The sequence below is a fragment of the Eriocheir sinensis genome, unplaced genomic scaffold (assembly GCF_024679095.1).
Source record: "Eriocheir sinensis breed Jianghai 21 unplaced genomic scaffold, ASM2467909v1 Scaffold558, whole genome shotgun sequence".
NCBI classification, from domain to species: domain Eukaryota; kingdom Metazoa; phylum Arthropoda; class Malacostraca; order Decapoda; family Varunidae; genus Eriocheir; species Eriocheir sinensis.
Genome location: NW_026111896.1, coordinates 69,645 through 92,977, shown reverse-complemented (window position 1 = coordinate 92,977; position 23,333 = coordinate 69,645). Strand labels below are relative to the sequence as shown.

Sequence of the window (23,333 nt, the reverse complement as noted above, 5' to 3'; positions counted from 1 at the left end):
TGGGCTACTTCTGCCAGGAGGAAGACCTCGTGTACTTCCGAGATGTCGCCGGTCTTTTGTTAAACTCGGCGCTTCTCAATACGATCCGAGAGATTGGCGACTCTTCATTGACAGCTGCAAGCGCTCTTTGAAGTGTGTGCTCCTCCTCAACGGGAACCAGTTCGCCTCAATCCCTCTTGCGCACTCCACAACTCTCGAAGAGAACTATGAAGCAGTGAAGTACGTGCTCGACAAAATCCAATATGAGCAGCACCAATGGATCATCTGCGTCGACCTCAAGATGGTGAACTTTCTACTTGGTCAGCAGTCCGGGTTCACAAAGTACCCATGCTTTATATGTATGTGGGACAGTCGAGACAGAGCCCAGCACTATGTAAAGAAAGAGTGGCCGGCGCGAGAGCAGTTAGTACCTGGGGCGAGAAACATCATAAACGAACCTCTTGTTGACCGGGAGAAGATATTGATCCCACCGCTGCACATGAAGCTTGGGTTAATGAAACAGTTCACGCGCGCTTTGGACAAGGATGGGAGGTGCTTCAACTACCTGTGCCGAGCCTTTCCTCGACTGACCATTGAGAAGCTGAAGGCCGGCATTTTCGATGGCCCACAGATACGGCAGCTCATCAACGACGCAGAGAAAGTAGCTTTCTTAAGTACTTGTGCATATCTACGTCATTAGTATAAGGACTCTAAAGGCCAAGTTCTTGTATTTTCCTCCATACGGCCTGGCCCCAATGAAATACACATCCACGAATCTCAACCTCTGGGAAGATTTCAGGAATTGCGCGCCAAACGCTTGCCTCGAAATCAATTAAAATTTCCGTTAATTTAAAACTATCACCTAGGATTTCCTTTGTTTTAGCCAGAATTTTCTTATAGTCTCTCCTCCGTTTTCCAGACATTAACGCAAATAAAAGAGGAACTTGTTTAAAATTTCCATCACGCTGCACAAATGCATGAATACTAAATAGCTGCGTGAAGGGCTGTCTCACAACTTTAAAAGTAGCGTCAGCATACCATCGTTTTGCCTTTGCAAGTAACTTCAGCTGATAATTAGTAGCAAAAATCAAATGGCGCCTTTCACCTACACGAACATCATATTGTAAAAACTCTGATGGTATGTGATCCTCATTTAAATCAAAGTTCAGGTCAACTGGCTCGTCTGGTCTGTTTGCCCTGCGTTTTCGGTTTCCTTGACGCGCCAAGTTAATAGGAGCGGGAAGTGAAGTCAGAGGAACATTTTGGTCCACGTGTTCCCTTAGAACCTCGTCTACTATGTCTGCTGCGGGGCGGAAGACATCTTCCATTGCCTTTCTCTTAACTATGGATGACACTTTTGTTGAGAGGGCAGGGCAGGCTTCGGGTGGATGGCAGTGGTCCATCTCTCCCCGAATATACTCATTATTATGTTCTTTTATTACCACTGGGCATGTTGTATTTCTATTTCTTACAGAACAACGCCAATGTACACAAACGTTAGTTTTCCTTTTCACTGTGTATGAATACCCGAGACTATCTATAAGTTTATGTTGCCCTCTCTGTGTGGAAGAACAAATCTTTTCATATGTCACAATTTCACTGGGACTTTCTGTTTCAGAGTCCCTGCTGCCACAGCACCATTGATAGGCGAGGAACATTCACCATTTTCTAACACTGGGATTTCATTTACTTGGGAGAAGCACAGGTGACACATCCAGTCAATTTCCCTCCCTTCTCTAACTGCTGCACGATATTCGTCCCTAGTTATTCCAGTTCCACATTTGCGATGTTGCCACAAACTGCATCTATCGCATAACAACGCCTCCTGTAAAGAATATAAAAGTATCATTAATAAAGAGTCTTCAGGCTCTCTAAACGCATGCACATACACACGCACACAGTTTTTCATCCACGTACCAATATGTCATTATCACATTATAAGAATACACTTAGATTTCATTTTACCTGTAAAGGGCGCACGGTATTCCCGCAGACCAAACAGTTACTCTCCATATTGACTGACCAGTCCTTCCTCCTCGAAGTGCAGGCGAAATCTAACCTGTTTCCCAAAGCAGTCCACCACCTCGTCTTCCCCTCGTGAAACAACCTAATACCTCGCTTTTCAGTCCCGTCTTTCAATTGGTAAACTACTGCTGCCTGGTAGTTGCATGAGAACTTACCAAACTGCTAACTGCTAACTACCGTCAACTGCCGTCAACTACCGTCAACTACTGTCACCTCCCTTTATTGATAACTAGAAATACATGTAAAAATCCCTACTTGTTATACATCCACCAATATTTTAATGAAACTTATTGTTTCAGTACAAAATATTAATTTGCTGACTTTTAATGCTAAGTACTATAGAAATGTATTTAGGCCCAAAAATCACTACTTGTTATGCATTCAGCATTTTAATACAACTCATTTTCTTAGCTTGCTTACGAGGTCAGTTGTCATGGGAACGGTTTCGATACCTGAACGTTTCGCTCCTTAGTATGAATTTTGGTAGTTATATATTTTGTGTGTGTGTGTGTGAGGAAGGAGGGTGGGGTTGGAGGAAAGGAAAGAGGGAGATAGCAGGGAGGGAGAAGGGAAGGACTGGGAGGGAGAGTCTGGGAGGAAGGGAGGGAGGAGGGATGGGATGGGAGATAAGGCGACAAGCGTGTGTGCAGTGTGTCTGGGTGTGGGTGTGTGTAATAATAATAGTAATAATAATAATAATAATAATAATAATAATAATAATAATAATAATAATGATAATATTAATAATAATAATAATAATAATAATAATAATAATAATGATAATATTATTAATAATAATAATAATAATAATAATAATAATAATTTATATTATTATTATTATTATTATTATTATTATTATTATTATTATTATTATTATCTTTATCACTAAAAATTTTACATATCACTGCTAATTGCGATGGTAAGTGAGTGATTATTGGATTAAATTAGTTCACCCTTATGCAAAAAGTCTCTTAAAGACAATGGTGTATAGCTTGTACAGATGGTCCGAGTTGGTGGAGATAATGGTCCGACTTGGTCATATAAATGGGCCGAGTTGGCGTTTGAAATGGGCCGAGACAGCGATGGGCCGAGATGGCCCGACACCACCTAATCAAACCTAACCTAATTTAACCTAACATAATCTTAACTATCCTAACCTAACCCATCCTAACCTAACCTAATCTAACATAACATAACTTATACTAACATAACGTAGCCTAGTCTAACCTAATATAACCTAACCAAACTTAGCGCAGCCTGGCACTCCTTGGGAGTCGAGGTTGTTCTTACCTGGTTCTTACCTGGTTGGGCTCCCTTGGAGGGAACCCCACAGTGGCTAGCACGCCAGTCTTGTGTATTAGAGAACAACAGAAATCCAAGACAAAGAAAGATAAGACTGGAAAGTGTGCTAAAAGCCTGTTTAGAATGGTAATAAGTAGATTGAGCTCAGTAATGAAATAAAGTGTCTCCCAGGAACTCGGCAAGTCCCTTCTTGAAAGAGATTAGGTTGGTTAACTCTGCTACCTCTGGGGGGAGTGAGTTCCACAGCCTCACCACACGAACTGAGAAAAATCTATGTCTGGCTTCGCAAGTGCTGTGAGGAACAAAAATTTTGAACTTGTGCCCTCTAGTAATATCCCTTGTTGGTGCCATGGTGAATAGATCTGTAGGTGATATAGCTGACATACCATTGAAGATCTTCCAACATTTAATAATATCTGCACGCAGTAGTCTTCCTTTCACATAGTAAAGATCTAAAGTTTTAAGTCGCTGATCATAAGACATAGTCTCACAACCTGTGATAAGCTTAGTCCATCGACGCTGAACTGATTCTAGAAGAGATAAGTCAGTAATATAACCTGTGTTCCATACTGGGGATGCAAATTCAAGAAGTGGACGTACATGTGTAATGAATAGTTTAACCATAAAGGAAGGTGAGCGACACAAGGTTGACTTAAGAAAGGAATATGACAAACCAGCAGCCTTTGACACTACAGATTGGATATGGTGATGGAATCTTAATGATGGATCAGTGGTTATGCCGAGATCTACTGCAGCAAAACTGAGACTTAGGGGATTGCCTTTAACAGTATAAAATGAATACGGGCCCAAATCATAAGACTGACGGAGGTCGGTGCCAAAGCTCATGAGTTTAGTTTTGTCAGCATTAATCCTTAAGTCCCAAGATTCTGCAACTTTAATTAAAGAATCAATATCTCTTTGGACAATACTAATGCCCTCCAACACTGTATTAAGGCTCTGAGGCTTTATTAGAAGATAAAGTTTTAGATCATCAGCAAATAATTTTATGTTTGATACTAAAGTATTGGAGATGTGATTTATGTAAATAAGGAAAAGAGTAGGACCTAACACAGAACCCTGTGGCACACCGCTAATTACTGGAAATGAAGAACTGATCTGTCCGCCCACTACAACTTCCATAGTCCTATGGGATAGAAATGTCTTGATCCAAGATAGAATAACACCATTAATGCCCACTGAATTAAGTTTAGTAAATAGAATCTGGTGATTAACAGCGTCGAAGGCTTTTGAAAAATCAAAGAGAATAAGATCAACCATATTGCCCATGTCCATCCACTCAGAGACTGCATCATACGTAAGTAAGAGCTGATCCTCCACAGACTTGCCAGAGCGAAAATCAAACTGGTTGACATTCAGTATTGAATTGGCTTCCAAATAATTATGCAGTGCAGCAACAATTATTCTCTCTAAAATTTTACAGCTAACAGAAGTGAGGCTTACTGGTCGATAGTTAAGAGGATCACTTCGTTTACCTTTCTTGAAAATAGGTACTACTGAAGATTTTTTCCAAATTTCAGGAATCTCCTCCGAATTTATAGATGAAACGAATATTTTAAACAGAGGATATGCTAAATTAGTGGAGCAATGTTTTAGTAATACTGGATGAACAGAGTCAGGTCCCATTGCAGTGGAAGGGTTAATAGCACCGAGTTCCCTAGCAACATCATGAACTGTGAAGTGTATCTGGTGAAAGGATCCATCATGTACTTGGTGTGGTGACTGTGGAAGACCAGAGGGTATGGTAAACACTGAGGAAAAAGCACCACCTAAGAGCTGAGCCATCTCTTTAGGGTCGGATACTAAGTTTTCTGCATCACCGAGAGGACCAACGGAAGGACAGCCTACTTTTTTCCCGCGTATGTACAAGTGAAATAATTTGGGCTTAACTGAGTAATTATTAAGGATGTCCTCCTCATAAGAAATCTGTTTCTGAGTGGAATAGTTCCTGTACTGGTAATTTACATCCAGAAATGTTTGCAAAGCTTCAAAAGCAAGTACAGAGTTTCAAGCATGTACTGCTCTCATCTGTTTGTAATGGTTCCAACCATTCTTTCGGATGTTGATAAGAGCTCTAGGAGGTTTGTATTCCCATGATTTGTAAGGGGCACTTGATGAGGAGCGAAGAGTTTTTTGTGGAGCATATGTTCTTCCAAGATAGTTTATATAGGACAAAAATTTATTGTATGAATCATTAGAGTTCATATTCTGGAATTCAAAGTCCCAGTCTACAGTGGACAAGAATTGATTAATTTGCTTAAAATTGGCTTTAGGCCAGAAAGGGGATGCAGCGCTGACATTTGTCTTCACAGGTTTGTACTGGAAAATATAGCCACAAAGTATAACACAGTGATCACAGTTGGGAAATGAGGGAAATACATTAGAGGAGCCTACTCGATCAGTTTCAGTAGTGAGAAATAGATTATTGCCTGCCCTGATGTTTGTTGGCTCATCAATCCACTGAGTGAGGCCTAATGAGGTGAAACAGTCTAGAAAAAGTTTATCAGTATTAGCTGTTACATTATTTACACCGCCTAGTAACCAAGAGATAGAAGGAAGGTTAAAATCACCAATCACTATTACTTCCCTGTTAGTACAAAAATCTGTTAGAAAATCTATGAGTTTATTATTTTTTTGAAGAGAGTAAGAGGGAGGTCTATAAACAACTACAATAAATATTTTGTAATCTGGAAGAAAGACTAAGCAGACGTTAGGTGTTTTGATGTTCATGTTGAGACATCTGTAAGAATTGTGTCAATAAATGCCAACTCCATGTTTATGAACTGAACCAGAAACGTCATTTCTGAATAAGTTATAGTTAGTAATTGAAACTGCAGCATCTGGAATAGTACTAATTAACCAAGTCTCAGTAACCCCTAATACATGTGCATTATTTGAAAATAAGAAGTGCTTAACAAATGCAACCTTATTGATAAGACTATTTACATTACACAAACTAACATTTAGTTGGGTAGTAAAAGGGGAGTTGAGCCAAGAGAATCAGAACTGGCAGGCTGGGCTACAGGCTGAGCTGAGGCACCAGCTAGCCTGTTCCTTTGTCGCCTCTCATACAGTTCTTTTCTTTGTTTGAATGTTAAATCCCTATTAACATAAATGCCATTGAACTCGTGGTTGTTTCTAAGATTTTTTGCTTCCATCACTAGCTTCCTTCGCGAGTCATCATCGGCAATTTTAACTCTGTAAAGACCCTTGTTTCTATCAATACAAAATAAATCAGACATAGATGGAGTGGTATTCAGAAGATAGCGAGTGATGTTTGCAATGCTAGTCCTTGCATCTTCATTAGACTCGACCTTTACACCCCTGAATATGACTGATTCTTTCCTTTTTCTTCTCTCGTCCATCTCTACTATTTCCTCCCGAATAGACATTCTCAAATCATCCCCAGAGGTAACCTGAGTCGGAGAGGCAGAAGATGAATGCGAGGCAAGAGAGTCCACCCTTTCTGTTAGTTTAGTAATTGCTGAGCTCAAGGATCTCACCATTACAAAGAGTTGAGCTAAAGCTGGGTCACCTGAGGAATCCTTACCAGCTCCAGCAACCATAGGATGAGCCCTACACTGAGTACAAACATATTCAACCCCAGCACCTCCTGCCTCACGAATGACATCAATCACACGATCAGATACCCCCATACACAGTGGACTAGGATGAAAACAATTATCACATTTATCACATCCAATGCCATCTTGACCAACAGCAACCTCACAGCTACCACAAGGAGACACAACAGACCAACCAGGTTGACCATCAGTACGAGTTGATACCGGCGTGCCACCATGATCAGCTGATCAGGGTCCCCTCCTTTCTGGGATCGAGTACCAACCAGTCCTTTTGTTTTCAGGATAGTGCCATCTTGCTTTGGAGTTCTCGACGAGTGGCCAGCAGGACCAGGGTATTTTGAAAGCTTGGGTGGCATGGCGAGACACAACACCAATAATAATAGGCAGAAGTTCAGTTAGGGAAGAGAGGCGGCACGTCCACCCTCCCTGCGTGCTGACCGTTCTACTCATCCTAACCTAACCCATTATATATATATTGTGGTAACACCAGCAGAAAATGCATTACTGGCAACATAGCCCAGCGCATGTAGAGGAGCTGAGACAATAGGGAACACTTTGTGATAGGATTGCCGTAATATCTTTCATCATTGCTTATCATTTCAGGCTTAGGCCATGCAAACTACACTAATGTAGGAAAATTAGCTAAGTTGGGTAACAATATTATGATTAGCTAACAGTGCTCTTATACATTCATCCTTTTTCCAATCATGGCTGTGTTTTACTTCTCCTTAAAACCCCTTGTATGTTCACTAGAAAAATCTAGCATAACAACCCTTAACTGCAGGATTATAAATCTTACAGAAACAATATTGTTGTCCCATGACGTTGCATTGCTAATTTGAAACTTGACAAGGCATTGTCTAGAAAAGGTTGCTGCCATTTTAGGTTGTTACAGTTAGGCTTGATCTTTTTGTAATTTCAGTATTGCTAGTACATACTAGTCTATGAGGGGGAAAATGTAATATAGGTAGGGTTAATGAACTTAGTGTGAAACATGACTTTCTTAAAGGAAAGTTTGATAAATCTTAAGAATAGCGGCTCCATTCCCTCCACCACCCCAGCCCCCTACCCCCAAGACAAGCCTGGATACCTGTGGGGAAGCTGAGTTTAGGGGGGGGAAGCCCAAATCACTGAAAATTTGGCCCCCACAATTTCCCCAGAAAAATTCCCCTGTCGAAAGTAATTAAAGTCCCTAACGCTTGCTCTTGTAATCTATTCCAATATAACTTGGCAGCCGCCGCAGCCGGTCTGTTGACGAGTGTCGGGCGTGTCATTGGATGGCAAGCTTAGTGACCCCCCTCCCAATCTATCCCGCGTCGCATAATTTTTTGATGGGCCACACTGCATGTCGAATATATTTAAACTACCCCAACCGAACCTTACGACCTAACAGCTAACTACCCCCTCTCGACTCCCTCTGGACCCCCCCCCATTCTTAAATTACCCCAACCGAACTTTACAACCTAACAACAAAAAATATAGAATGGCCTCAGAAATACTTACAAAATTAAGAGGAAGTAGATGCGGCATGCGTCTCCTGTGGGCGGTTACAGGGGTTATATAGTGCAGCTGCCTCTTGAAGGAAGACATGCAAGCGTTTGTTAGGGTCATTAATGGCCATAAGAAACATGCACCTTGCAAGGTACCCCACAAAGTGCTTCTTCCTCCTGCCAAAGAGGGGCACTTTTCTCTTTGCTTCCCTCCACAACCGCTCGATATTGTTTGTGGCGAACACACAAGTCAAGCAAGTCTCTTGCTTTCCCGGAGTACCGCAAGCAGAAGTCAATGAGGCCAAAATCGCAGTCGGTACACCTTTCCAATGCCATGACACAGACAGAAGTGACGGAGGTGAGGAATTTAAGGTATCCAAGCTGCAGGTGAGGAAACCCGAATATCCCTAAACGTGAAAAAAATCCCTAAATTTGGGGCAATGCTCTTCAATGAGAACCCAAGCAGATTATGTTATGGCTTAGATTTCAACTTCATTTTCAATGTAATAAATTAGGGCAAGAGTGTCATGCCTTGTCTGAAGGCAGAAAGACGCGTAATAAATTACATACACATTTTTTCGTGTATAATTCGTTCTTCCCTTGTCCTCCCCTTCCTAACCCTACAAGTGTGAAAAGCTGCAGAATTCGTACGTGACAGTACGTCACAGTACCTGCACACACACAAACAAACATATGGATTCCACCAGCCTCCTGCAAGCCAGTCTCATCGCCCATCGACTTGGAAAAAATCGTGAGGCCCGCGTGGAGAAATACACCCCTTGTGACAAACACGCCTGACCACTTGTCAAAATCCCGTCGTATGTGCTAGTAATGTTGTAATTACCACCATACCGTGCCCTTTATGCGCACCCGCTAGGAGCTGCTATTCTTAAAATTATCCGAAAGTTGTTTTTAAGTTCAGTTGCAAAAGCAATTTTTACAGTATCACTACATTGTCATTAACTAAAAATTTCAGAGCACACAAAAGGACAAGGAGCACAGTGGAGAAGGGGATTGGCCAGTGGAAGTGGAGATTTCATGTGCTCCATGGTGAAATCAGAGTCAGCCCTCCTGCATATGTGTGTAGAATAACACAGGTATGTAGACAATCAAGTGATGATCACATCTCAATACTGTATCGTCCACTACACAACAATAATTTTTATTACTTGTTAATATTAACTCTATCTGTAGGTGTGTGCTATTTTTGCACAACATCTGCAAAGACAGACGCCTCCCTGTACCCGAGGAAGGAGAGGACGAGGGTGATGGTGCACTTCTTCATGAGTACTCACCTGTCCCGCTACCACCTGTACCTGGACGAGTTCGGGAAGGTCTGCGCTACAGGGATGAGTTTGTCAACTTCACTTCATGTAAGTTACAAATATCAAAATAAAATGTTTTGTGTATCTGCCTGTATCTTTCCATGCTGCTCAGTATTCAATTTTAAATTTTCATTTAAAGAATCTTACTGTTGCAATGTTCCAATTTTTGTTGCAGTGACAGACCCCAACTTCAGCCTCGTGCAGCTGTGTGAGGCTTCCCGACCCATCAACAGGTTAATTCCACACCTACTTCCAAGTATGTGTGTTTGTAATACAATTGTGTGTGGATTTGATATATATATATATAAATATATATATATATATATATATATATATATATATATATATATATATATATATATATATATATATATATATATATATATATATATATATATATATATATATATATATATATATATATATATATATATATATATATATATATATATATATATATATGTATTACAAATTCACTAATAAATGCAGAAGCTATATACTCAGTATTCAAATAAATTTATTACAGTATTTGGTAGAAATTTTCACCAGTATGTATGGTTTAAAACACCCAATATACTCATGATTGCCTTTACTTTTTTTCTAATATGAAGCAATAAATGATTTCCTTTTTAACAATAAATAAATAAATAAATTCCTTTTTAATAAATAGCTATGTAGGAAAACTACATAATGGATATCCTAAGGAAAATATATTACAGGAAAGCTAATGTAGAAGAGAGTACCGGCAGGGTAGACAGGGTGGAGTGTGTTGGAGAGAAGAGGCAGGGTGAGGTGTGTGAAGGAGTAGAGGCAGGGTGGTGTGTGTGTAGGAAAGTAGAGGCAGGGTGGAGTGTGTGAAGGAAAGTAGAGGCAGGGTGGAGTGTGTGAAGGAAAGTAGAGGCAGGGTGGAGTGTGTGAAGGAAAGTAGAGGCATGGTGGAGTGTGTGACGGAGAGAAGAGGCTGGATGGAGTGTGTGAGAAACAGGATGGATTTTGCAAAGAGAGGAGAGACAGGGTGGAGTGTGTGGGGTGGTAGCAGCACGGTGGAGTGTATTGCGTGTTACATTAGTTTTTTTACTTGTAGTTCGAGTAGGGTTTTTTGTACTTTTAAATTTTCAGTTGTTTAATTTTTTTTAATTCTGCCTGTTTTATTTCCAGTTGTAACTCTGAAGCCTGCAGATCAAGTTCCCTCTTCAGGTGGATGAACTGCAGCTCCTCCTCATCCACCAACATGGTGCAGGTCCCAACTGGTGTACTGGAGGAAGCTGCAGCGGCAGGAACTACTGGTGGTGGTGTGGTGGTGGTTTGAGGTGTGTCTGTGCTGGGTTGGGGAGGGACAGGTGGTGTGACATCCACCTGAAGACTCCTGGCAAAAATACATCCATCAGTACCTGCACTCATAATTTTTTGTGTTATTTGACTTACATCCCATTTATGGAAACAATACAGTTTATGTTGAAAAACTTTTGCAGGAAAGGAGTGTGTGTTCCAGAGGTCATTTCTTTGGTGTTCTGCTGTTCAGTACGTAATGCCTACGTCGTTAAGGACAACTACTGTAGCATTGTTCACGAGTAAGCAGACCTGACCGAGGTCAGACGTGGGTCACGGCGCTCCGAATGGAGTAGCCCGGGGCCAGCCTGTTGGCCTCTCCCCTGCCCCTCCATTCCCCTCTCCCTTTTCATCAAAAACCCAACATCGTAAGAAACTATTGTGACATCAAGCTTAATCATGGTGACAGACAGTGAGTGCTATGCGTTTGTGGTGCCGTGAAGACACTGAAATTTAGAAATGGTCAGTGTGACATCGACGCGGCCTTACTATCCAGCCGACGTACCAGGTGCCCCGAGGTACACCAGCCCGACCATCATGCTGCTGGGAGAACTCTGTTCAGCCGCCTCTACCTGCACCTCTGCCATCAGCGGCGACCTGACCCTTTTTTGACCTCCTATACCCCTTTCATATTGTAATTTCCCATTTTTTTCAAATATGTTTCAAAATTTGTATTTTAAACATGTATATTTTCAGCTTTACAGCTGCAATCACTTAATAGACCGTTTTATTTTTATTATTACTAGGAAGGATGTCTCAACACATTATCAAGTCAGCTCTCAATAGCAATTGAATAAATTTCTGTACACATTGTTCCTCACTGTTTGATTACATGATTGCCCTAATATGGACTGCATAAAGCAGCATGATAGTATTGGGTAAATAATAATAATAATAATATGTAACAGTATTCTATAATAATACTTTAAGCAGAAAACTGTGGACTTTAGGAGATGGAGAGCAATACCTCCTCCTTGTGTACTGCAGTTTTCTAAAAGGAAAGCAAATTATTTTCAACAGTAACAGCGATACCTATTTTGGAGAACTTTAAATCTACAATCTACCTGACAAAGGCATTTCTCAGTAAAATGAACTAACGCAACTAATAAATCATTTGGAAATGTCATGTACATGTTAGAGTAATATTTTTGTACATTTGGATTTAAGAATGTTTATTCTTATTTTTGTAATGACGAAGTAATGTCAGACATAATTATGAGACACACTTCATAAAGCAATACATGTAGTACAAATAAATGACACCTATAAGACATTTTAGGTTAATCCATATTGTCTGCTTGTAACCTTAATAAAAAGTTGGTACAGAATTCCTAAATTATAACAAATCAGTGTATCATACAAACAAGCTAAAGTAGACAAATACGACGATCATCAAGGAACGGAAATAATAAATTTTACTAATGATTGTACAAATAACGTTTAGTAAATATTCAGAGCCCTCACATGGGGGGGGGGAAGCCAGGGGTGGCACTTTTAGGGGGGGCGGCAATTCTAGCCTGAACCTGCCGCCCACAAGGCTGACAAAATTATTTTAAAATCAATATTTTTCAGAAAATAACAATAACAACCACACTGCAGTCTGATGAATGCTTTTTCCTATTATTTATGAAAAAATAATTTTTAAAATTTCACTTAATTATACGGCACAGACAGCAAAAACATCTTTTATTATGTATACCGGTATCCAATAATCCCATTGCCCAAATTAGGGTCATAGGCAGTAAAGGTACGTGGTGGAGGTGGGAAGTGGTGATTGGGGGGAGGGGGGGAGTCACTGAGAACTTTGCTGGGGCGGCACTTTGGCATGTAAGGGCTCTGTAAATATTTATGCATGACTAAAGTTTTATTTACCCACCCATTTTCGGGAACATCGTCAGTGTCAAGTGGAAAAGGGTCCACCACTGTCCTGTCAACAAAACTGACTGAGACGTTCCCCTCTCCCAGCACATCAGCGATGATGACCTCTAACTCCCCGAGGGGTTTAGGCGGAAGGCCACCACCTAGAAGAATATATATATATATATATATATATATATATATATATATATATATATATATATATATATATATATATATATATATATATATATATATATATATATATATATATATATATATATATATATATATATATATATATATATATTTGTACATGAGTGCAAGGCTAAGTCAATTGAATTCCTTGATTGAAAAGAAAGGCAATACATTACAAATGTTATTTCCATCAAGCACTTAATAAGCATTGAAATTTACAGGACTGTCACTTTGCTTGTTAGCCATTCCTTGCACTTCATGAATACCATTTTATTTCAAGAAAAATCTTACCTGTTCCATTCCTGGCCTTTTGGTAGGCACTAATTTTAGCTTTTGCTTCCTGCATAACAGCTTACCAGCGTCTCTGGCACTGTTTTATGCACCTACTGAAGCCAGGGTGGAGTGCCGCTAGGCGAGAGACAATGCTGCCCCAAGCCTTCGCCTCAGCAGAGCAGCCATTGTCGGAAAAATTTTCCTTGATGATGGCTGCTTTCTCCCTATAGAGCTGTACATGTTTTAAGCGTAATGGTTATGTATAGTAGCGTGCATTATACAAGGACAATGATACACGCCCGTGGCCTGTGCTTTGTATTCCGTCTCCGAGCCGTTACACAGCGGATCCTTCGAGAATGTAAACAGCGGGTTACAGAAAACTGGATAATGGTGAGGGGTGACTGAGCCACACAAACAATATGAGTATTGAATATTGTCACATCCCTTTTCTTTTAAAAAATGAAAGCAATTCATATGTGATACATTGTTTACGTTTGAACAAATATTTAGTACATGTATATTCCTTAATACATAAAGTATCAGTTACTTGAGATGTATATTCCTTAACAACTAAAATACAAAATTGCATGAGGTATGGTAACTAATACATGAGGTATCTTAGAGCAATACATACATGAGATACATATAGTGTTCACTTACTGACTATAAAATCCTTAAATTTAGATGGAAGAACACCTCGCGTTGCTCTCATGGTGTTTCCGGGGATTTGACCTGTTTGACCTGTTTCTTGTATGTCTCCTTTTGGCATATGTGTGTGTTTTTGTCTGGAGTCAGAAACAAGTGTGTCTGTGCTCGGTAGATCTGACTTAACATTCACAGAGCTGTCATCTACGACATCATTCAAATTCTGTTCATTAGTCTTTCTGAGATGTTGTCTGTTGCGTCTAAGAATTCCTAAGTCAGTCTCAATGTCATATGATCTCTCATCTAACCGTTTGTGAACTGTACCTCGTCTCACACCGAGTCTCCTAATGAGGTTGGTTGGATCCTAACTGCATCACCTTCACTCAGTGGTGTGAGATCTTTTGCTACCTTGTCATAGTACCACGCACTTTTCAGGTTCTTCAGTCTTCTCTTCTTCTTTTCCAATGAAACACTTGGTTTTAGGAGCTCAGCTGTTGTGGGTAGTAATGTTCTCGTCCTTCTACCTAAACTACGCTGTACTGGACTCAATTCCATATCTTGAGATGGGGTATTTCTGTAGTCTAAAATGGCTAAATAAGGATCACTTTTACTTGCTAGTGCTTTCTTAATCAAGTTCTTGGCTGTCTTTACAGCAGATTCAGCCATTCCATTGGACTGAGGATATTTGGGGCTTGATGTCCTGTGTTCAAAATCATATTGGACTGCAAAATCACTGAACTCTTTGCTAATGAATTGTGGTCCATTATCACTAACAAAACTGATGGTATGCCATATCTAGCAAAATGAGCTTTTAACTTCTTGATGACTGCTATTGTATTGACAGAAGTTAACATCAATTTCCCAAAATTACTGAAGTAGTCCACAGTTACAAGAAAATGTTGATTACCCAACTCAAATAAGTCCTCCTACTCTCTCCCATGGTCTGTCAGTTACTTCATGTGACATTAGAGTTTCTCTCTGCTGTTTGTTGCTGAATTTAAGACATGTTTCACATTGGGATATATATTCTTTAATTTCAGCATTCATGCTTGGCCAGTAAACACATTCTCTTGCTCGCCTTAGACATGCTTCCACTCCCGTATGAGAGGAATGTATTGCCTTCTTGATCTCGCCACGCAATTTACGAGGAATGACAACCCTTTCTCCTTTGAATATGAGACCATCTTGTGCAGATAACTCACTTCTAGAGTTGAAATATGGCAATAATTGATTTGCAATGTCATCTTTTGCCTCAGGCCATCCTGTGATTATTGTCTGTAAAAGCAAATTCATTGTCTCATCATCCGCAGTTGCTCGCTTTATTTTCTCTAGACGTTCAGGTCTAATGGGCAAAAGGGATATCATGTTAATGCTTTCAAACATTTGACCGCCTTCATTATTTGGTAGATGTTGCCTGGACAGCAAATCTGCTATGTGCATGTCTTTGCCTGGCAGGTATTCTAATTCAAAGTTATACTGAAAAGCTTTGAGTAGCATTCCTTGTAAACGCTTTGGAGCTCGATCAAGAGGCTTCCGGATGATTGACTGCAAGGTTTGTGATCCTCACTACTTTAGTCATTCTCCCAAAAGTATATTGGTGAAACTTGGTAAGTCCAAAAACAACTGCTAACATTTCCTTTTCTATCTGAGCATATCTAGTCTCTGTAGGGGTCAAAGCTCTGCTGGCATAGGAAATGGGTTTACCATCCTGCATCAATGCTGCACCTAAACCTGTCTGACTTGCATCGCACTGTAAAACAAGTGGTCTAGTCTGGTCATAGTAAGTGAGAACTGGGGCGGAAGTCACCGACTGTGTCTTGAGCTGGTCCCCACTGCCAATCTACGTCTTTGTTGGTTAGACGACGAATGGGTTCCAATATGTCAGATAATTGGGGTAGAAACCTTGCTAAATAGTTAACCATACCAGTGAGTCTCTGTACCTCCACCACATTTTGTGGGGCTTTCATGCTGACAATTGAAGCTATTTTATCTGGGTCAGGCTTTAGTCCATCTTTAGAAATCTTATGGCCTAAAAAAGATATCTCAGACTTTCTCAGCTCAGTCTTGCAAGTATTTAACTTGATGCCCTGATTCCTACATCTTTCTAGCAACTTGCGTACATTGTTATCGTGATCAGTATGTGCTTCATCATCAGTGTCACCAGAACCATAAACTAATATATCATCAGCTACACACACAACTCCTTGTAAACCTTCTAATGCTGTATTCAATCTTTTTTGAAAAATTTCACTGCTGACAGCTAAACCAAAAGGTAGTCTCAACCATCTATATCTCCCTAGTGGTGTTTGGAATGTTGTCAAGTAGCTGGATTGTTCATCCAAAACACAATGCCAGTAGCCGTTCCTAAGATCAAATTTAGAGAATATTTTAGCCTTTGACAGGTTAGGCAGCACATCATCAATTATTGGAAGAGGATGCATTTCCCTTTGTAAGTCTTTGTTTAATGCTTGTGGATCAATGCAAATCCTTATGTCACCAGATTTTTTACTTCCAACAACCATGCGGCTTACCCACTCTGTTGGTTCATCAACTTTGGCAATGACTGGCTCTTTCAAGTTCTCTTAGCTTATTGTTGACTCTCTGCTTAATGCTGATCGGTACTCTGCATGACTGTACTGACACTGGACTTGGATTAGAACTCAAGGTTAATTTCACAACACCAGGTAGTTTGCCAAGGTCTGATGCAAATACATCATAGTAATTAGCAAAGGAATCACTTACTATACTGATGTTCTCATAATTTACTGTAATCAAGTTCATCTGCTCAGATGCTCTTTTACCCAGAATTGGTGTAACATCTTCTTCTACTACCAAACTCCACTGAATGTTTGGTATTAGTCCTACAATTGACAATGACAATTCTGCATTTACCCAATGGATGTAGTTTGGTAGAGTTATACATATATAAAACAGTGTTACAGGGTTGCAACTGAATATTTGGGATCATATGTCTAGGAATGGTATTGACACTAGCACCACAATCAACTTGGAAAGCAACTTGTTTGTCACATACCAACATAGATGCCATGATCACCTTGTTGTTGTGTCGGTCAGATACCTTCATCACGTACTGCACCTCAGGGTCATCGTCAGCGTCATCTTGTACACCATGAACGGAATTCCTTGCTGGTCCCTTTGCTTGTCGTGTTTTCCTCTGCATTTTGTTGCCAGATGATTCTTCCGGTTGCACTTGCTGCATGTCTGGCCGTATGCTGGACATTCTTCTTTCTTCCAGACGTGCTTGGTGCCACAGAATTTGCAGGGTTTCAGTTGCTTGGGTGTAGGTGAAGTTTCAGGCTTTGCAGCTTGTTTCACTTGATTGGGCTTGTTGGTTGGCTTGTGTGAGACTCTGTGAACAGGCTCTTGCGCGCCATCCTTGTAGATCGACATCTGCTTCTGTGATGCTTGATGTGCTGCGGCGATCTTCTCTGCTTGTTGTAGGGTTAGGTCTTCTTCTCGGAAAACTTCTCCCGGGTGCATCGTCTCGGCAGCCAAACACCAGCTGGTCTCGCAGTAGGTCGTCCTTTTCAATCTTAAAATCACAGTCTTTTGCCAAAACTCTGAGCCTTGTTATGAATGCTTCAAAAGTTTCTCCACTCAGCTGCAGACACTTGTGGAATTTGTACCTGTCAATCAGCGTTGTCTTCCTTGGAGCAAAGTGGGCGTCGAACTTGCCAAGGACAGTGGTTAAAGTCTTAGCAGGGTCAGTCCCACTAGCATCTGGTGTAGGGAACTCAAGAGAATTGTAGATATCAAGCAGCTCATCCCCACCTAGATTTAGAAGTAAGGCCACTTTTTCCTCATCAGATCTCTTCTTAAACCCTGCAGCAAGCACATAGTGGTCAAATTTCTGTTTGAAGGTCTTCCATGCTTGATCGGAGTTGCCTGCGAGGTGTATCTTGCCTGGGGCGTTCAGTGCAGAGACAGCCATCTTCACTTTCACTCCCTGTGTCCTCCAGAGAAATGATATTGCTGGCTCACCAGATTCTTGCACCGCCGCTCCTCGTATCACCAGGGTTGGGCGTCACTCTCTTCAACACATTTCACGAGCTTGGAACACGTCTTTCGCCGCTGCGCTGCTGTTATAGGTGTCCGAAGGGATTGTGTCACTTTTTACCGCTGCCACCATGTTTTAAGCGTAATGGTTATGTGTAGTAGCGTGCATTATATAAGGACAATGATACGCCCGTGGCCTGTGCTTTGTATTCCGTCTCCGAGCCGTTACACAGCGGATTCTTCGAGAATGTAAACAGTGGGTTACAGAAAACTGGATAATGGTGAGGGGTGACTGAGCCACACAAACAATATGAGTATTGAATATTGTCACAGAAGGAGTCAGTAAAGTTACCATGACTCCGACTCCAGCCGAGTTCTTGGTAGCATTATAAAGCCAGTTTCATTATCAACAACCATTTTGTGGCAGTTATTTCAAAATAAAGGAGTCAGATTTCAGATTTTAGTTTTACCTCCTCAGCCCTAACTCAAGGACTGTTCTACACAGTATGCCTTGATATTACAGGAGTGGCTCTTAATTACTAATACAAATTTCTGTTCATGCTTTGAGAATACACATCTTGTTGCTACATTTTTTTGCACACCGTACCTGGAATAAAAATGTGGGTATCAACAGTTTTCCTGAGTCTAACCAAACTGTTGGACAGATCAAAGAACAGTTTTCACAGTAAGGACAGGTTTCAAATAGTGTAGTTCTACAAGAATTTATAGGCCAAAACCCTAAAAAATGTCTGAAGTTACCTGATTTTATGGTATCCCCTGACCCAGCATCACTATTTGCCCACTACCCTACATGATTTAGTTTCCACTTTACTTCATTTTTGGGGCATTACACAATTTTGTTGCAATCATCTTCTGTATTTCTTTTAAACTCACATCTCTGAATTTCTTCATAACAGTCTGTGATGACACTGCACAATCTTGTATTTTTAAAAGCTACTTTGCCCCGTTGTCCATACATGTTGTACTTACACATCAGCTTCTTCGACATAATGCTGCACAATACCTTTGATATCATATCCTTCACTGAAATTCCACCTATATGGACAAATTTTTCTGTCATTTCTTTGCGAAGAGAGGGTGTTCACTATTCATTTTCAAATGCCTCTGCATCCTCCATAGAGTCCAGCTGTTGAACTGATATATCATTGTCACTTGGTGTAGAGCCAGTAAGAGTATGCAAAGAGGTCCTCATATCCAGCAACAAATGAATGACTCGCCTCTGGAATTCTGGAAAAAATAGTGAGGAAAAGAAGTTGTAACATACACTTGACATTTTAGAACAGGCAATATTTCAATCCTCCTCAGGTATTGTTATCCAAATGTGGTGAATCTGAGTGAGTGAACCATATCAATTATGGTGTGGAAATTATTTATAGCTACACTCTTACTTATTGAATCTTCCTACTTACGCATACCCTCACAAATTAACAATCCACTCTCCACCAAATATTTATATGAACTAGTACCTATATTATACAGATTAATGCTAATAATTTATTAACTTAATATCATAACTCCTTTACAAATTGCAACACAAATCCAATAATAATCTATTGATAATGATTTTTGCAGTAATTACATGGAAATTTCCATACATGCAGTTAAATTCCTTCAGATTTGTTAACTGAAATAAAGTATCCCTAAGCATGGTTAAGTATAATCCTCAATCATGTTTTATAAATCCATCACTGTCTATAATTTGCTTTTCTCATCTGTCCAAGATAAAGTGGGGAGGGGGTTTGCATATGCCTTTAAAGTTAAGCTTGACTGTGATCTGAAGATAGTCTCTTTGCCCTGTGAACAAGGAATGGCTAGAGAAGCTGAACAATAATATTTAGACTTTCAGTATTGTAATACTTTACAAAGCCCTGGCATGTTACATTGTTGCTACATCTCCATTAATTTTTATACTTTTGGACATTTATAAAAAAAGTATTTACAGGATGCATTGTGAAAATTATAGCATTGTAAATTACAATCAGGCATGATGCTGTAAGTACATGGTATAGGACACTTGTGTAATCTTTGGAACCTGCAGGTAGATGATGAGTGGTGCCACTAAGTGAAAGACAGCAGGACTTTGGTACACTCACTGTAATGTCAGGTTACCGAAAATTGTTATCACAATGAATGCAACCAGAAAGGACGTAAAACTGTTAGGACAACATAACTCAGTACATTTACAATATATTCATACAAGAAGAATTGGAACACCTAATTAAAAGCACTACACTGTTCATTGTTTAAAACACTTGAGTACTACTCAGTGCACAAAAACTTTTCAACTTACTCGCCCAATCCATAGGAAATCCACTCTGACGGTTTTCTCCTTGGTTCAAGGGTTGAACATCATCAAGGTCTTCACTAGACAGATTCTGAATCCAATCGCTCCCTTGTCGGTCACTGCTGTCATGTCTGCTGCGCGTTGGTCACTTGTCATTTCTGTGTTGTCGGTCACGACTGTCATGTCTGTTGTGTCGGTCACGACTGTCATGCCTGCTGCGTCCTGCTGTCATGTCTGTTGTGTCGGTCTTGACTATCATGTCTGTTGTGTCGGTCACTGCTGTCATGTCTGCTGCGTCGGCCACGACTGTCATGTCTTTTGTGTTGGTCACTGCTGTCATGTCTGCTGTGTCGGTCACTGCTGTCATGTCTGCTGTGTAATCGCTGCTGTCATGTCTGCTGTGTAATCGCTGCTGTTATGTCTGCTGTGTCAATCGTTGCTGTCATGTCTGCTTTGTTGGTCACTGCTGTCATGTCTCGTCTGTCGGTCAGATCTGTTCCTTAGGCTGTGGTTGTCGTGCAGGTCCAATCTGCCGTGTTGACTGCCACTGCTGCTAGCTATATGTAGGGTATCAGGCTGACTGCCTTCATCTTGCTGTTGGTAACTACTCTTCTTTTGCCGGTTACTTTCACATCTGTGAAATATATGTAATAGGAAATATTAGTAATTATCCTGGTCGGACATTAAACTGCATCCGGTGATGGGCCACAGTTCAGGAGATTTGTGGTTTTGGAGAGCGTGGAGTCACTCCTTTTATGGAAACAGCCTCAATATATAGATAGATAGATTCACAGCTACATTTTGTCATACTATATTCATCTCAGATTGAGATCACATCATAGATGACCTCATCCTATATAAAATACAGTAATATGACCCTTTACTGCATTTGGACTGCATTCGTTTCTGTACATCAGGTCATGATCACATTAAGAAATTAGTTGTAGAATACAGCTACATCTTACCTGTCAGAATTATGTCTTTTCAGATTTTTTTCTTGCTGCACTTGGCAAGCCTTTGTGTTGATGGTTGTATGGGACAACCTTTTGTGGTGGGGGGGGAGCAACTGTTACTTGTAAAGATGGCCCTGAGGCAAAGTCTGTGAAAAAATAATAGCTGTTAACAAAACAAAATTTACTATGGTAATATCTAATAATTCAAATATGCTTATCTACTGCAAACCTATAATAAAGCAAATACACATTGACATATACATAATACAGAATACATAATATATATATATATATATATATATATATATATATATATATATATATATATATATATATATATATATATATATATATATATATATATATATATATAATATAATGGATGGATAGTCAGGAATGAGGAAGTGAAAAGGAGAACAGGTGTTGTGAGAGATTTGGCAGGAAGAGCAAAGCAATGTGTGCTGAGATGGTTTGGTCATATTGAAAGAATGGAGGATGACAGGTTGGTGAAGAAGATAGTACGTTCAAACAGGAGGGTAGGAATCTGAGAGGGCGGCCGCGAAAGGGATGGATTGATAGTGTGAAGGAGGCAGTTAAGGGAAGGGGACACTAGAGCATAGCAGTAGAGTGATTGTGCGTTACAGAAGCGAATGGAGAACAGTTTTGAGTGCATGAGAATGAAGATTAGAGGTGTGAATGAGTGTGAATGTGAAGTCGTATGTCTTGTCTTGGCTACCCCTTTCTGCAGAACACCCTTGATATATATATATATATATATATATATATATATATATATATATATATATATATATATATATATATATATATATATATATATATATATATATATATATATAAATATATATATATATATATATATATATATATTTATATATATATATAATGTCTTTTTTTTTTTTACAACAAAGGAGGCAGCTCAAGGGCACACAAAAAAGAAAACACTAAAAAAATAAAAGCCCGCTACTCGCTCCTTCTAAAAAAGAAACAAAAGAGGTGTCCAAAAGCAAGGTCAAATTCGGGTGGAGAGATGTCCTGATACCCTCCTCTTGAAAGAGTTCAAGTCGTAGGCAGGAGGAAATACAGATGAAGGAAGATTGTTCCAGAGTTTACCAGCGTGAGGGATGAAAGAGTGAAAATGCTGGTTAACTCTTGCATAAGGGGTTTGGACAGTATAGGGATGAGCATGAGTAGAAGATAGTGTATGTATGTAGGTACATATTTTTGTCTAGAAAAACCTTATGCATGCTTGCAAATGTCAGTAACTGAATACAGACTTACGTGGACAATCCAAATCCTGACTACTAACAAAGTCCTTTGGCAGAGCTTTCTTCATACGTTTCTTCCTATCACGCAAGGTCAAACCGTCTTCCCCATCCAGGTCACTGCTGCTTCTGTCACCGTCTACTGCTGATGTCAGCTGGTACTGCTCACATTCCTCGTAACTGTCTGAAACCCATTTAAATGCTTGTCTATTTCAGGTTTTCACTGCAAACATGACTCAATAACTTTTTAAACTTCCAAACCCTTAAAAGTGTTACTCCTCAGGTATATTAACCCTATTGCGAAAAATGACAGATCATATATTTTACGGAGGGAAGAAATTAAGACAACTGAAAGTGATTACATTAATCCCTCCTGTATTTGGATTAATGGGGCCAGAGATTTGTTGGATTGGATATGCAGAGTTTCCAGATAAGGGAGGATCTTTTCGATCTGCCTTAACCTCTTCGTTACTGATGGCGTACTGTAGTACTTCATATAAAATTTTGGCTAAGGAACCGATGAAGTACAGTTACCAATGCTTTACAGTTGTGGTCAATACAATATGCATTACTTACCAGAAGCTATTTTTACTTTTATCAATGGAAATTTTCTCCATGATTTGGGGTCTGGGTCTTCTCGACTAGTTAAGGCATTGTGAGCATCAACTTATGATGGCCAATATAAAATCTGTCTGCCTTCAACTATCCAGGTAGATGGTACCACACTCCTCTTCTTTTCTGCCCTCCAGC

At 40.0% G+C, this 23,333-nt stretch overlaps 1 long non-coding RNA gene across 1 annotated transcript; it reads right to left on the bottom strand.

Annotated features, from left to right (window-relative positions):
* Window positions 1-20,639: 20,639 nt before the first annotated feature.
* On the bottom strand, window positions 20,640-22,763 carry LOC126993090 (uncharacterized). Its single transcript, XR_007747345.1, has 3 exons — window positions 22,600-22,763; window positions 21,313-21,446; window positions 20,640-20,981 (listed from the first exon to the last, which is right to left on the bottom strand). It is a non-coding gene; the product is annotated as an uncharacterized LOC126993090 (long non-coding RNA).
* Between the last annotated feature and the right edge of the window lie 570 nt (window positions 22,764-23,333).